Consider the following 17526-nt stretch of genomic DNA (forward strand, 5'->3'; position numbering starts at 1 on the left):
CCAGTAGAAAAAAATACAAGTCACTGTGAAGCTCCAGGCACTCTTAATCGTTTTATTAAATTTTGGGTGGACTAACAACTCTGCAAACCCTCCTGGCTGGCTCGCCACTTTCTGTAGCCAAGTACAGGATAGGGTAGGGGAAATTAAAGTAAGATGGAGAGAATGGGCCAATAGCTAGATTCGCAGGAGGGATAAAGGGAGTTGCGTGGAGAAGAATGACTGGAGCCACAGGTAAAGTTGCTATGAATTGTATTAAACTATTTAGCAACAATTTAACAGCATTTTATGAACAGGAATGAAAACATAAAATAAAATACAGTGACAGCAATAATAATAACAGTCAGAATCCTATCTGAGCTCAGATATGTCAGTCTTGCCGGCTTAATAGTCAGTGTTCAGTCAAGTCAAATCCAACAGGTCAAAAGTTTGTGATTGGTGCGATTTCGTCCTACCGCACTGTTGCAATTGTTCGTGAGAGAAGAGCAACCTGCCCTTCTGGGCCAACTCAGAATGGCTGTGGTTCGGTTCGGTTCAAAGGGAAAGGCTCGCCATCTTCCTCGTCAGGAAGAGATCCAGGTCTCACGATCCCATAAAAAAACCTAGCCTGTAAACAACAGGACTATTACTAATTCAGTTCACACTCTAATGATATACATGGCCATATGTAAATAATGTAAGTGCTATAACAAAACAAGCACAAAACATTAATTCTAATTTCTAACTATAGTCTATACAGTGCATCTTAATCATGAATGCAATCTTTAAATCACAATCAGCTTATTCTATCGTCAAGGTGCACATTTCTATCAGAAATCAGAAATAAACCATAAACTATGGTAGATTATTTTTTTACAGTATTGCCCTTTAACTGAATTACAGGAGCATTGCTTTACACTGCATAGCAATGAAGCAATATATTATTTACACTCAATGTACAGAATAAAATTACCAAAAGAATATACAAAAACCCACAGGCTGTAGTTTTACAGTATGTGGTAACGTATCAGCACAGTAAGAATACACACGGACATCTATCCAGTGCCGCTCGAGCATCAACTGTAACAAAATAAAATAGATTCATGACCTTTAAGATCAACATTAACTTATTCCATCATCTAATTTTAGTGCATTTAATATTCAACAAGTAATACTAGAACATCATCAGCACACAAGCTGAGTGCTCAAAATGGCTGAACTCAGTGAGAAACCCCGTGTGTTCTCCCACAGTGAAAACGTGGTCAGCTACAGCTATGAGCATTAGGCTAGTTAGCTTTTCAATTAGCCTGATTCGCCCAGTCCCAGTTTAACTCACCAGCACACTTCTAATGTTCAACTCTCAGAGAGGATCTTGTTCAACTCTCAGAGAGGATCTTGTTCAACTCTCAGAGAGGATCTTGTCCACTTCATCCGCTCCCGCGCAGATCTACAACATTGAAATCGGGCCATTATATTCCCTGTTAACTTCTTGTTAGCTTTTTAGCTTCAAGGTTAGCTTAACAGCTTCTGACTCACCGCGATGGTTTCAAGGTCCGAAATGTTCACAATAAATCAGGTCCGTTTCTCCAAGGTCCATGCAGATCTCCGGTATGGATATTTGCTCAATTTATCAAGTTAATAGTTATTTTCCAGCGAAAAGCTTGGCGGTGAAAATCAGTGATGGTCTCGTGCACCTCCGTCTCTCTCTGTGTCTGAGCACGTGACCGTACAGAGCAGGGGAAGGCGGGGCTTGTTCCTTCCTAACCAGTAGGGGTGTTAAATATACTCTTTGGGTTTTATTCTTATATTTATAGTATTTATCTTTTATTATTGATTTATTTTTGATCAACTCAGTGATTAACAGAGTAATGATAAATCCCAATTAACAATAACATGTTGTAGTGCATTACTGAGTCGTGTAAACTCACTGGGTTACACTTTCTTGCTGTTATATTACAGGGCATGTGCAGGGCTAGATGTGCCAGATAAATACAAGCACCATAGCCCTGACACAGCTCATGGCAGTTGGGTTAACCACCTGCAGATTCTCCCCTGCATTTGATATTAACAGAAACACAGAGAACAGACTTAATGTACTGGAGTGGAGTGTTTCTTGGTCAAAGACTAGTTTGTGGAACCAGGAATTAACTGCATTTGAAGGCCTTTCCCTTAACTTTGATAAAATGGAGAACGCTAACCTTTGTTTGAAAAGGTACTAAGACCCCCTCCATCACACAAACTGAGGCGTTAAAGAGTAAAGAAAGGAAGAACATTTGTAAGGCCCCTTTTACAGGTAGGAAATCCTGCACAGAGAGGCAGGAGGTGGGAGCCATTTGCCAATAGCCACAGAAACTGGTAACAATGATGTACCTCAAAGAAGACAGGTTGAATAGCAGCAGCCATTCTGCTACAACAACAAAAAGGCTGTCACCTTAGTGGACAGGTGGCAAAATGTCAAGTGTACAGTGACCAAGAAGTTTTCTACCAATTTTTCTCCCATCCCTTTGTAGAAATATCTGCTATAATCTAAGATCGCCTTTAATAATGGAGTGGTGTGTTAAGCACAGCCTTTATAAGTATGCAACCCTCCCTTCTGCATGGATAAAGCTAAGCTGCTTCACTAAAGCTTGAACTCTTTGGAGAAGAGCTGTCATGAGCTATCTTATAGCCATATTCTAGATCAAAGCACTGAAATGGGAGGAACATCAGTGAAGATTGAAGACATATATTTCTCCGCACTCCCTGTGGATTACAGTTCGCATGAGGTGCTACAGCTGCAAAGCAATCACATCTTCTCAGTGACAATCACACAAAATAAAACACCAGCAGTGAGGTGCTGCATGTGGAAATAATTGGAAGCTGTGTTTCAGCTGCAGCAGGTTTCCTCAGGGAGTAGGAATCTTTGGAAGGAGTCATTCCAGAGAACCCTTTTTATCTCCTGCAACGTACCTGTTTTTGCGGATGGGGGGTAGTTCAAAAAAGGGGAAGGAATTGGGAAGGTAGTGGGAAATTTTTGTGGTTGGATCGGTACTCACAGCATTCCTGTCAGGTCATCTTAGGATGAGATGATTCTCCACTATATTATTTGTTCTGTCTTTCTATTTCATCATGTCTGCAAACCTGGACCAATTCAGAAAGCGAGCAAAGAAGAGAGCGAGAGAAGAAAGTCAGTAAGACAAGTAGTTTTTTGCTACTTGAAAGCTAAAAGCTTTTTTTTGTGACTGTTTTTCCAAAGATACAACATTGCAGAAAGCTAATGCATTGTTGGATCTTCTGTGAACAGCACAGAATTGCATCCTTCATCTCAGAAGAAAGATGTAGTCAGTTGATCGTGCTGTGTAAGGACGGCCCTGGCTTTCCCCAGGTTAGTGGACTAATTTGTCTCATCTTCACAGGTCTTTACAGAGGAAATGCAGACACACAGTGGATGGAGGGAAGCTTTATGTTCCTTGAGGTAAGCTCTCGGGACTAAGAGTTCTGGAAATGCAGCTTTAGCAAAAGTTACCTATGAATACATTTAGACTGTGACTGTAGATATTTGCAACGCATTGCTTTCAGGAGTGCTTTCAAGTCCTTGAATAAGGTATCTAAGAGAGGTATTCACTGATGGCAAAATAAGTAATTTTAACAATTTCTAGACTTTCCAGGGCAAGTTAACACTCAGAACTAAATCGCATGTGTCTGCTCTAACAAATCACTCTTTTTTTGGATGATCAAAGACTGGGTATGAGATGATTCACGAGGCTTCTACTTACAGAGATGTGATTTTATAAAACTTTAGCAAATTTCAAAAACATTAAATCCATGTAAATTAATTGTATGCTTTGTGGTCAAATATTATTATTATTATTATTTTTTTTTTGGTATTTTCAGGTATTTCATTTTTTTTTTTTTTATTGGGATCAGTTTTGGGGTCATTACTCCAAAGAAGTAATGTATTACATATATTACATAGGACACTTAAGAGTAATGCAGTACAGTACTTAATTACAGTTTCTCTGTACAATGACCTAAAATGCATTGTCTGATAATTACCATTTAACATTACAAACCTATTGGCTGCAGTCCCACACACCAACACAAATCCCTATCCTAATGAGAACACATATATACGCTTTCTATTAGTATTTAAGTACAAAAACAGCTGACAACACAAAGCAAAGGTGAAAACTGGCACAAAGACACTTCAAAGCAACCACCACAGTGACTCTACTTTAGAGACCTTAACAAGTAGAAACCAGGGGTGCAACCTGACTGCTCATCAGTTTGTTGCCTGTTAACGTTCAGGGTCTGGCTGCTGAGCTGGGGTCAGCATTCACTCAGCTTTAACATCACTCTGTGTTGTTGGCTAGCTCGTCCAGCCTGATTACTCCCAGCTGTGCTCTCCTTCTGTGTCTCATTCCCTCGTTATCCCTCAGTATATTTAAGCCCTGTGTTTCTCTTTGTCAGTGTTATAGTCTCCCTCATATCGGTGTGGGGCGCCATGTGGTTTCACATATGATTTATTTGCAGTTTTCCCAGTTTAGTTTTGTTCTTTGTTTCCTTTCCAAGCCTGCAATAAAGCAGTGTTTTGAGTTCACTTTTGTCTCGGTGAGTTTTGCGTTTGGGTCCTTCTCTTGCCTGCACACAGCCGAAACATGACACCATCCCTACTTCTGCTTTATTGCTTCTTCCAGTACTTTCCACACAATCACCAGTTTATTGTGCAAACACAGAGGCTTTTAGGGGATGGAGTAAATGAAGCAAGGACATACAGAATGGCGTTTTTGCCCTGAGGAGATAGGGCTTGTTTGTAGGCAAGTTATAATGAGCAAATTCTTTCATGAACAAGAAAACTTCACTTCCTTTGTCATCACACTGGACAGATGTATAACTGCTTAGTAAACATTTTGTAGGTTAACCTCCAAGAATATTTATGATTTCACTAATCTATGATTGGATTTTGACTGTTACTATTTAGTTAGAAAGATATCACACAGCAATGTATATGTAAACCTAAGAGTTGTAATTTTGGTCCCTAAAGTTTTAACACCTTTTCCCTTTACACAGGCTTAATTATCTTTGGTTCTGTATACAGTTGTTGGGGTTGACAAGGAGTTCTTGGCACATAAAGATGGCTGTTTCTAAGCAACAGAATGAAACGGTTTAAACTTTACAGGGATTATAATTAGATACCCTGTCAATCAAACAGTCTTTTCAGTCTAGTCACAACACAACCAGTCAAGATGACAAAGAAAATGACATGCTCAGTGGAGATCATTATCATTTTCTACTTTGGCACTAAACTCTCCATCTTTCATCTCTGATTGTGATGCATAAAAAGACAATCACATCACATGTAGTATAGTATATAGTATAGTATATCAAAATTAATGAAATTATGAATGGGGAAAAAAAAACAAAAGAAAAAAAAAGTCAGATTTTGATCCACCATTCAAAACATCTGATTGGCAATGCCTTTATTTTTTAGCATGGTGGGATCCCAAACACACTGACATTGAACTAAACGTATACCTGGACAGAAAAACAGCAGAGAGCAGAATATAAGGCAGCCAACATCCAAAGAAGAGCTCTGAAATATACCTGGAAAACTGTTCCTGAAGACTGATTAAAGAAATTATAAGAAGAATAATTAAATATTGACTTTCAGTCTCATTAGAGCTGTACAAACTGTTGTTGCCTTATGTACTTTATTTCTATGTATATCCCATTTTTCTTGCAAAATATGAAGAAATTGAATAAAGACTTTTCCACAGTAGAATAAGATTGATTCAAGTCATCGGCCTTGGTTGCCTTGGTTGTCAAACTGTTTAGGTCATGCTATTTAGCAGCAGCACAAAATTACACAATGATTTGTTCTCAGATGTTTTTTTTTCTATCTATCAAAGCAGACTTCTCATTACTGGCAAATACATCTGGTCTCAAAGAATGCAACAACAACTTCACTAATGATTAAAAAACTTGTAAACCAGTTCAAGAAGAATCATTATAAATATAACCCCCCAACCTCTGAGTGGAAACATAACTAACACTAGTTAAAAATGTGCATTTTGTGGCCCTGAATGACTTTGCACATGAAAATCTTGAGAACTCCTGCTGTAAAGGATTAAGAAATGCTTTAAAATCAAGACGATCTATCACTGTTACAAGAGTTTTGTTCCCTTTAGTTGCAAACAAGGCAAACTGCAAACAACGTAATGTGCTTTTCATCCCACGTTTGATAAGATACAAATATATATATATATTAAAAAAATACGACAGTGTGTGTGTGAGTATCTTGCTTTATAATACCAGTACTGAGGAAACATTCAAAGGCCGCTCAGCGGGATGTACTGCCATAGATATGCACCGCTTGCTGTGAGGAAAACACGATTTCAGAGTAAAAAACAAAGATCAGCAAGCTCATTGTTCACCTGGTGCATATTTTTTTTCTTTTTGTGCATTTGTGTGAATCACAAATCCGCTCCTTCATTACCGATGAGACCGTGCTGGAGTGGCTGCTGTAATGATGAGAAAATGAAGAGAACATTTGGGTTTATAAAAGTGCCTTTTTTGCTTTCCAAAGTAAGACATTTGGAAAAGAGCGATTTTCATTGCAAGATCACTGCCGACATGAACATAAAACCTAGCTGAAGCAACTGCCAACATTATCAATCAATCAATCTTAGGTTTTTTTTGCCTGTAGAGCACAGAAGCCATGAAAACTGAAGTGGACACATGACATAATGGGCAACAAAAATATAGGAATTAACAACTGCAAAGTCTTTTGTTAAACACGATGATATAAAGTGTGATTAGTGAGACATGTAGGTGTCCCAAAGAAACCTGCCAGATTGCTGGCAGTCGCTGTGAAGTCGATTTCTAGAGCCTCAATCACACAAGGCCTAGATACTGGCCAGTGACCCCTTGGTAACCACAGTCACTAGGGGAAAGTGTTTATTCTGAAACTTGTTGGGGAGTGGTTGCTGGTGGTTGCTGTCGCTAATGTCAAACTGGTTGCAAAGAGGAATGCAGCCCTAAAAAAACCCTCTGAATTGCACTGTTTGCCAACAGATTGCCGTGGTCACCTCTAGTTTCTATGTGTTACGGCCCTAGCAGGGCCTCCTCCTGAAGGTGCCTGTGTGGGCGTGTGACACCACCTCTTCTGCCTGAGGTGCCACCTTTCCCTTTTCCACAGCTGACTCTCGTCAGTAATTAAAGAGATTTAAGCCCAGGGAAAGGTGAGCTCTGGGCCAGAGTGCCATGTGAGTGGTTACAGCTAGTGAGCTGAGTGTTTGTGGTGTTTGCAGCTAGTGAGCTGCGTGTCTGGGTTTGTATCTAGTGAGCTGCACTCTTTTTTTTGACTTACTTTTTACTTTATTGACCAACGCTTGAGTTTTGTTTTCCTTAAATGGTGATAGCGGCTTGTCCGTCTCTTTTAGTTGAGCTACTTTAATAAAACTATTTAATTTAACCCCTTTGCCTCCTTGACTCCTTTTTTCTCACCCAGACACTTTTTGTTACTTCCCCCTCACCGCCTAGACCCCTCAGGGGAGCGTAACATATGGAAGACATTAATTTTTCTGCAGACAATTGCACACTTGTCAAGCAGTAGAGAAACAATGACAAGTGTGTCACAAACTCGAAACAGAATTTTCACCTTCAAAGCAAACGTTGGAGCCTTACACAGTATAAAAAAATGGATGTAGCTACTGCGACGTCATCCATGGGTTTCTGAAGTCCTGTCTTGAAGCCTGGAGATCAGCATTCAGTAGGGACAGCAAAGAGGGGTGGGTCTGAATGTCAAACCACTTAGTCTTTGGGTAACGACTTATTGATAGCTGTTGAGCATGCTAAAGATAATACTCAAATATAAAACATGGTATGATTGAGATTTACTAAATTGACTTTTTTATGCAATATGACCCAAAAATGAATGACTGAGCCCGTAAACTCAGCAGTAAAATATCTGCCAATGGCAAAGAAAGCCGTTTGTTTACAGACTTCTACAGGATCAGAAATCTTGGCTTATTTTTTCTGATCTGGAAGCTTTGAACATGTTTTATACTGTGTATGGCTGCATCAGTGAGGCACAACAACAAGTACGGGCAACTGCAGCAATCAGCTAATGGCTAAAGCAATCTTAAGGAGGGTTTTGGTGCAGTCTTTGTAACTGATTTCATGTAGGGACAGCCAGAAACCTCCAGCAACCACTCACTGTGTTTTCTCTACAATTGCAGGTTACTGCAAAGCTGCTGATCGAACTCTAGGCCTGCGACTTAGGCCTAGCAAGATATTTATTATGAGCTATTTTTTAATTTTCAAAGTCTGGTCTAAATGGGCATTAATTTAAATGAGGAAGGAACTCAACATATCTTTAAATCGTTTCATTTTAGATCTTCAGCTAACTATCAAAAAATAATCAACAATAAATAGAAAAGTAATACACAACTACTCTGATAATTGTTCATTTGTTATTTTCTAACTGTCTGTCCTTGGAACTTGACATGTCAGGAAAGGATTGAGGAAATTTGGCAAACTTGGGCTCAAAGATGAATTGTTTACATTTTGTTGGTCACTGCGACCAAATGTCATTCTTAGTAGTATGAAGGCAGTGTGCCAGGAGGGAATTTCATTACGTCTGGCACAAACAACAACTTCATCCTCACAAAACACATTTTTGGACATTACTTATTCATGTGGTAATTATGTAAAAAGAGAAAGCCTGATAGGATAAAATGCTGAAGTGATTATATTTCAGATGCAAGGCCAAAGGTCATCTTCCATGTGGCATCAAAATGGTCAAACAAAATATCTTTCTGGTGATTATTCAGTACCCTACCTCAGGAACAGAGGGGGAGATTGTGGCCATATTTCCCATTTAGTTGGATACTAAATTTCAGGCCCCTCTTCTGTGGAACCAGCTTCCAGTTTGGATTCAGGAGACAGACACTATCTCTACTTTCAAGATTAGGCTTAAAACTTTCCTTTTTGCTAAAGCATACAGTTAGGGCTGGACCAGGTGATCCTGAATCCTCCCTTAGTTATGCTGCAATAGACGTAGGCTGCCGGGGGATTCCCATGATGCATTGAGTTTTTCCTTTCCAGTCACCTTTCTCACTCACTATGTATTAACAGACCTCTCTGCATTGAATCATATCTGTTATTAACCTCTGTCTCTCTTCCACAGCATGTCTTTTATCCTGTCTTCCTTCTCTCACCCCAACCGGTCGCAGCAGATGGCCGCCCCTCCCTGAGCCTGGTTCTGCCGGAGGTTTCTTCCTGTTAAAAGGGAGTTTTTCCTTCCCACTGTCGCCAAAGTGCTTGCTCATAGGGGGTCATATGATTGTTGGGTTTTTCTCTGTATCTATGAAGCGCCTTGAGGCGACTTTTGTTGTGATTTGGCGCTATACAAATAAAATTGAATTGAATTGAATTAAATTCCTGGCACTGACCTCAGGTGCCCACCTTGAATCTGCAATGATTTTATACATCTCTGCCTGCTTACAGCAAACATGAATCAGCCAAATAAGATACAGTGTTACTCGTGAAACATAAATACACATAATACTTTCATTACATGACTTTGGAGACATGGTGGATATATTTGATAACAGATTTTGAAGCTGCTGTCAGCAGCAAAAAAGGAAAACCACAGATAATGAAGGAGGACATCAAGGGGTTTATATTACAGAAGAGGATGTAAAGAATAGGGTGGGATGGACGCAGATGATTTGGGGTGGCGACCCCTAATGAGAGCAGCAAAAAGAAGACTTTAAAGTCATCATAACATCTATAATACAAGTCTAGACAGTCGCAGAGGTAAACTGAGACTTGACTGATCCAACAATAAGGTGTGCAATTCATGTCTCATTAGAACTTCAAGATTTTTGAGCTTTGTCTTCTTTTTTTAAAATAAAATAACTGTCAGAATGCCTGAACGAAAAATGACTCATGCTGCAGCCCTACTGTGGATTTAGAAATGTCATGTATTGTCATAAGAGGAGTAGCATTATAAGAATAAATAATTAATACAATATATATTTATAATTTTACATGCAATGTTCAGGAAAACTTAAAGAACACATTTACAGGGAGAGGTGTACTTGTTTATTCTGTTCACACCTTGTTTTCCCTGTCACACAATATTTCCATACTGAAAGTTAGTTTTCCTTCTCTGCACTGTTGCCCCTGATTGTGGAGTTTTAGCCAGGGGATTTGTCACATCAGTTCATAGGGTCTGACCAAACAGCACTAAACAAGCTTTATGCTTTAACAGCAACCGCTCTGTTTCCTTGCCGCTGCCTGTCCGAATTCATGCCTTTCTTTTCATCACCCTCGTTTCTCCATCAACATCACTTCCCTTTGCAGTGTTTTTGGAACATCCACGTCCTCGTCTAGCTCATTCTCACCTCCCTTTCAGTTTCCGTCTTTTCATCAGGTCCATTTTTGGCCTTCTATCGCTCCTTTTATTTTGAGCAGAAGTGGAAAAAATGTTGAGTGAAAGAAAATCAGAGAGAGAGAGACAGCCAGTAACAAAAACAGAACAAGGTGAGCAAGGTCAGACTGTACCGTTGCTGTTAAGAATCTCGTCTTCTTTATCTGTTTTTTTTTCCAGTTCAGTCTTGTTTTTACATTGAGTTTGAAATTGAGTAACACTGGGTTTGAAATGTATGTATAAGCCTGAGATTCACTCTGCTTTTTACCCCTCTTGTGTAAACCTGCACAAACCCTTCTTAATTACAGCATTCTAGCTCCTGTGTGTTATGTGCTATTTTCTGTACAGTGATTAATGGTGTTGAAGCTGCATGCAATCCTGCATTTTTGCACTGTCTATTTTTTTTTCTTTAAAAGAAAACACCTCCTTTATCTCACACAGATATTTTCCTGCTGCAGGAGATCAACCGGTAAATTTAGGCTTATCATGTTGGTCACAGCTGGAGGAGCACTGACATGTGCATTGTCTTGGTCCAGCCTGTGTACGGAAGAAAAATGATGGGATAATTTCAGTAAGGTCACGACAGCGATCTTTAGACGTCAGTGAACCGGAGCCTTTTTGGTGTAAAACTGCCTGAACAGGAAACTATCAAATTCACATGTCTGCCATGGCTTTGGTGGATTAAGCTCCTAAAACATGAACTACAACCAATAAAAGTCAAAATGCTTCAGGCAAAAGTCCTTTTCTGAAAAAAATGTTTTATATATGGTGGCTTGATCTGGGAGGTTGAGTTTCTCCCCTTGCCCTGGCCTCTTTTTCAGCAGTGACTGTGCCTGTGAATAATTCATAGTGAGGGACTCTAGTGAGTGAGAGCGTGCAGAGAAGCAATATCAACACTGTCTTAACCTTGGGCTGGCAGCCACAGGTTTCTGTTGAGGTGAGATTCAATTAGACGAGGAGAGTAGTGTCTTATCCTTCACTTTATTTCCTCCTCACTGCAGCTCGCTGGAGCACAGAAAGCTAAAGAGGTTTGTAGAACTCGCAAATGCTTGATAATATATAATAAGGAAGTTTAGAAAATCCTTACATTATTAAAAGCGACATGTAAATGTGGACTCGTGTAGAAAATTTACAGTATGATTGATTTAACCGCAGGCTTTGCTATAGTATTAAAAATAGTGTTAATTATCATTCTGACTAGAGTGAAATATGTGAATTCTTCCATACAATGATTAGTGCAGAAGAAAAATGAAAGAAAAAAAAAAAGTACTTAGCCTCAGGCAAAAATTATTACTGTTTCAAAATTACATTTTGGTCAAATTTAGGATTTAAAACTTCTTATAATTTTTTAAAATTGGTCTTGAGCACCACTTTTTTTTGCTTTCTGAAGGTCTTTCAAAGTTTTTCTTTGGAGATTGGTTGCTTTTCCATTTTCAGTCCAGTCTGTTTACCTGACTATTTTCAGAGGAATTCATTTATTTTTGAATGTATAAATCATTCAAGCATAAAAAGGCACCAAATTCAAGGGATGAACCAGTGATTTGTCTACACATAACAGACAATTTAGCAAAGAACCAATTTTAAATTATCTTTAGGCACTGTTGCAAAAACACATAATTTCCCATTTCCTCAGTTTATCTAGGGAAAATATACCCCAACATTTGCATCAACAAGGTGATTCCCAAAGAGCTATTAGCCAACACCTGGGCATATGTCAACATGATGTGCAGTGTGCCATTAAGAAATCTGAGGAAACTTGACAAATGGAGAATGAAAGATGAGTGGCTGGTTTACACAAACTATTTACACAGATGAACAGTAACGGTCTCAGAGACCTGATACATGAGCTGAGAGATGCATCTGGATCTTTGTTTGATCCACCTACTATTCAGTAAAGCATCATCAGAAATGGTCTCAGTGAAAGACTGGCTGTCAACAAGCCATTTTTAAGAAAAGGAAATAGATATACATGTACATATAGTCAGAGATATACCAGATCACACAAGAACTGGACTGAATATCAGTAGCAACAGGTCTAATGAATCCAAATTATATGATGAATTCAAGTGCGATAGCTTTGGTTGAAACTGTCATTAATATGTACAGGGGAGGTCAGAAGAGAGGTGCAACAGTAGAGGTAGAGGTTGAACAGTGAGTGTGTGCAGTCATTTGTAAAATATGGTGGAGGCTCCGTTATGTTTGGGACTGTATTTCTTCTTGGGAATGTAATAAAAAAAGATTTTGATTCAATATTCAGTACCACCTGGAAATGGTTTAATCTGCAACATCTTCATTTTTCAGCATGACAGTGATCCCATACACTGTCAATGTAGTATGATTGGTTAGAAAAACACACAATAGAACACCAGTCATGGATTGGTCTCCCCAGAGCCTGGACCTTAACATTACTGAAACAATGTGGGATCATCTTGGCAGAGAACAATAAAAGGCTAAAGGTGGTCGAACTAAATATTGACTTTCCAGCTTATTCAAATTGAAGGAACAGTCTTTTTCTTATATAATGTTTTAATGTATGTTATCAATTACCTGGCTTGAGACTTTTGCACGGCACTTTAAAAATTGCAATGTTTCAAAAGGCAGAATGAATTTAACAGTCTGATAAATAATAAGGATTTTGACAACCTCGGGACATTTTTCATCTCCTTTATTCAGTTCTTGTTCATATTCTTTAATTTGTTCTTATAATTTTGGGAGATGTGGTTATATGCCATCTTACTAAAAGTAATATACCCCATTCACCTTTAGAATTAGAAATTGAGCATTTCTTTTCAGAGGTTAAAATATAAAACTACAGACTGAAAAGTAATTAGAAGTTTTCCCCCAGTAAAACCACAGTGTGAGACTCAGTCTGAGGAAAGCTTCAGCACTCAGGAGAGACTTGGGTAACAGAGAAGTGAAAGGCATTGATGAGAAACCCTTTTGGACTCCTGCTGATCAATTATGATCAATTTGTGCCAAGAGCAACTAAAACGTGGTACCTTACTGATTACTGATTGCACTTTAAGGCACCCATAATTAGACTTCCAACTGAAGGGACATAAAAGACTGGGTTGTTTTGTGTCCTCTGTTGTGTATGTATTGAGGTAGAAAGGTTTGGGTCCTATTTGCTCAGATTAGATGCCAGTCTTTCAGATTTTCTTTTTTCAGTTGTTTCAGGCCTAATGAGACAAATAAGAAGGATCTTGAAATTTGTCTTAATGGTTGAACTTAGTTTTTAGCAAAAGCTCTGAATGAACGTCTTATTCCAGATTGCCTTCATTTTATTTTATGGTTTTTCTTCAGCATCCCTCCTGCTGACTTTATCGAGGCTGTTACCCAGGAGGGATCAGGATGAGTGGCAGCTGCTTGGCCTTGAACTTGATCAGGTAACAGTGAGCAGTGCAGCAAACAGTCAAAGGAGCTTGCAAAGAAAAGCGTCTGGACTTCTTTAAGTTGCTTGAAGATGTTTCACCTCTCATCCAAGAAGCTTCTTCAGTTCTAAGGTCAAATGGTGGAGAGTCCCAGATTTAAAAGCTAGTGGGAGAATATCCCCCCACAGAGGGACAAAAGGACCCCCTGATGATCCTTTAATCACCTGAGCCAAGGTGTGAAAATGGGTGTGGGTCCCAATCAGCCAGGGTTTCGGGTGAGCTCATTGTGAAACCTGGCCCCACCTTATCATGCGAATTCCTGAGGTCAGATGGCCCAGGATGTGAGTGGGTGTTAAGGCGTCTGGGGAGGGAACTCAAAACTGGATTATAGATGGCAGAAAGTTGGTGTCGTAAACCACCGCCTCTGTTCAAAGATGGTCGCTCACAGTGGACATAGATGGCTTCTTTCAAACCATCTGTCCTCTCTGTCCAAAATGAGAACATTGGCATCCTCGAAAGAGTGTCCTTTATCCTTAAGATGCAGATGGACTGCTGAGTCTTGTCCTGTGGAGGTGGCTCTTCTGTGTTGTGCCATGCAAACACATTGGTGTACATGTCTTTTTGCAAGGCAAAATAAGAACTACAATAAATCATTGTGCCTTTAAATATACATAGCTTCACATGCCCGAGGCTTCTTCTGCCAGCATTATGGATTTTGTCAGAAAGAAAATCTTTATTCAATAGTCTGTGTTAGAAAATGTGTCAGATTATTTGAGATGAGTCACACAGGGGAAAGGCTGAAGAGATTCTGCTCTTTAGGTATCATAGGAGACTATTGTTGTGTTAGCTCAGATCTTTTCCTCTGTCTGGCTGCTTTCCTCCCACTCCACTCTCTATGTGTGTCAAAGAAAAGGATGCTGGTTACTAATGGATAGAAGCAGAAAACGAGATCTGTGTGTGTGTGTGTGTGTGTGTGTGTGTGTGTACTATAATAACCAAATTAATCTCTATATGTGGCACGTGAATGGACTTCACTTTTCTAAACCAAAAGCACAACTAGGCGCTTTCCAGCTAGAAGGAGTTGAGTTATTGCATCGAGAGGCATAAAAAGCTTTAATATATTCACCAATAAAGAAAGCGATGTTGACCTGCCGCCATGCATGAATAGTAAAATGGAGGATGAGTGAATATTTGCAGTGAAGAGTTGGGTTTCACCTGCATCTGTGGCAAATAGAAATGATGGTTTCAGTCAGTGAGCATTGTGGGCTATTTAACTATTCTGTCTGTCAGTTCTGGTATTTGTTTATCCCGGTGCCTGCGGCTATCAACTCTCATCAGCACCTGCACAATTTTGCTTTCTGCCACGTGTCACAGATTGGTCTTGTTTAACCTTCAATCACCTTGTGACGAGCACCTTGATATGGAGCGAGTTTTAGGCTTTTAGAAACACAGGCTTAAGAAATAAATGAGCAAATGTGAGCTTTCACCTGTCTAAAAAATGTCAGAATAGCTTTTTAAACACATCATGTAGCAAACTCATTGCAGAGTTACTGAGGATTTAAACCAGACGGACCAATTAGCAGCAAAGCTGAAAGTGATGAAAGAACTGACTGTCTGTGCTTGAGCATGCTCAGGGAATCAGTTTGTTAACTTGGAGCCAGTGAAGCATTAAATCACTGCTAACAGAACATCGGTTTGTGTTGTGGCTCAGTGCGTTCACTTTTTACTTCAGGGCTCAAGCGGAGCAGTACAAAAGCAGCTTTCTTCATTAAAGATTTGCACTTTAATAACCCCTCTGTGTCTGGGCCATTTTCGGTTGTCGCAAATTAGTTTTCTTTCAGGCTAGAAAGGTGTTATACTTGTTATATCTTGATGATGCAAGGCCACGGCAAGGTGCGACACGCCTCGAAAGACAGCATCATTCTCCCGTTACCATGGTGACAAGACAGCAATAACTAGTACCAGGAGCAGATGGCAACAAGTCATTCCTCTCCAATTGCTGTTTTCCCTTCATTCTCTTGCTCCTCTCTGGTGCCTCAATCATCCTTCTGGTCCATCAGGATCTTCCACAGCCTTAATGATTGATAATGAGAGGCTTCTGTTGCTATGGTGATAAAGGTAACACTAATTAATTTAGTTAACATGTCTACACACTGGCTCACGTCTGAGCAGATGGCAAATTCCAAAAATATCCTCGCTAAGTTTCGGCCTCCTGCAGACCACAGTTGGTGTTTATGGGTTTATAATATGTCAGATAACTGCTGTTTATGTAGCCACAACAATTTGTTGCATCGATGCATCAATACAGGGATGCTGTTACGTAATTCTAACATGCAAGAAATATGTAGACTACCAGTGTTTAAAGGTTCTCGTTCTGGCTTATGTGGCTGGAAGTTAAATAATGCAGCATGCTACTTTGTTGCATCTCATGCATTGGAATCTTTTGATGGACTGAATTAAGTGTACATGGTATATCTGAAATGTATGAGGGTTCTTTAAGAAAAAGATTGGAGACTAAGGGAAATATTGCAAAAAAAAAAATTCAAGATAGTTGGCTTTCCACTTGGGGTTGAATGAACAGTGTGATGAGAGAGGCTGAAAGAGAAATGAGAAAAGCTTTCACTTTATATATATATATATATGTACAAAAATAGTCTAATCACACTCGTTTCTGCAGAGAGGAAAGTTGATGTAACACTGGTGCAAGACAGTTTTATGAAGAATGCACATTATGTCCCTCAGGAATAGTGGATGATTGAGTAAGATGGAGACGGCCTAACCATTTAAGATGACGATTAATGAGTCTAGCTTAAAGTGGAGTCAGGAAGAAGGAAGGAATATCTTTTAAGCCATCCTGTAGGATCCTTGCAACTAATATATAACAGGAAAATGACCCCCTGCCTTTAAACAACCATTGATTTGCCAGAGAACAGTTTTTGGATGGTTTTCAATATCATCAACTCTATGAGTTTGCTATCACTTGACTCTTTAATATCTGATTTATGGAGCTCCTATTAAAGCTAGATGGTTTCTGTAACCTTTTTCCTATTTGAAATTCTGGGGTAGGTTTTGCACATGCTTAAAAGCAAAAACTGAAAGTGTTTGAAGTTCTGCCAAAACTCCCAAGGGCGAGGCTATAGAGCAGTTAGCCCGTGTAGTGCCAGGAAAGTGCACGGAGTGCTGCCAGTCAGCGGGAGACAGATCGTCTCTACACCACCTTTCATGTAATTGGTATATTTGAAAAAGAGAAATGCACTCTCCATTTCCACCAGCTACCTCAGATTCCTGCAGGGGCACTCTGCAGAAAGCATAGTTTTTCCTCCTTGGTTTGCTGAGAAAAATAAAGCAATGAAGTACACCTGGACCATGGTGTATTAAAATGTACAGTTTTGCAGGTTGTGAGGCTTATGCAAGTTTTGACAATATAATACATAGGTACAAAGGGGTAATATGCATTGCTCTATATATCATAGCTTTTTATTTCTCCACACTAATTGCACAGGTTGCCAGGACATTTTCAGATACCACTGTTGATCCTAAAACTACAAGACTCCTTAAATTGATTTGATATTTATGTGACAAAATAAACATCGGATCTCATTCTGCTGAAGCCACACCTGCATAGGTAGTTGGCAGCATTTACCTTCTTTAAAATGCACAAAAGCAATAGTAACTTGGGGTCTTATTTGGGTTACTGAAAATGATATATGACGTCTAAAAACATGCAAATGCAAAAGGACACACTGGTGGTCCTTTTGCAAC

At 39.4% G+C, this 17526-nt stretch overlaps 1 long non-coding RNA gene across 1 annotated transcript; it reads right to left on the reverse strand.

The window, feature by feature from the left end:
* Positions 1-232: 232 nt before the first annotated feature.
* LOC143413970 (uncharacterized) lies at positions 233-1899 on the reverse strand. The gene is made up of 2 exons (XR_013094539.1): positions 1513-1899; positions 233-1423 (listed from the first exon to the last, which is right to left on the reverse strand). It is a non-coding gene; the product is annotated as an uncharacterized LOC143413970 (long non-coding RNA).
* Between the last annotated feature and the right edge of the window lie 15627 nt (positions 1900-17526).

Source organism: Maylandia zebra, linkage group LG19 (genome assembly GCF_041146795.1).
Source record: "Maylandia zebra isolate NMK-2024a linkage group LG19, Mzebra_GT3a, whole genome shotgun sequence".
Taxonomy (NCBI): domain Eukaryota; kingdom Metazoa; phylum Chordata; class Actinopteri; order Cichliformes; family Cichlidae; genus Maylandia; species Maylandia zebra.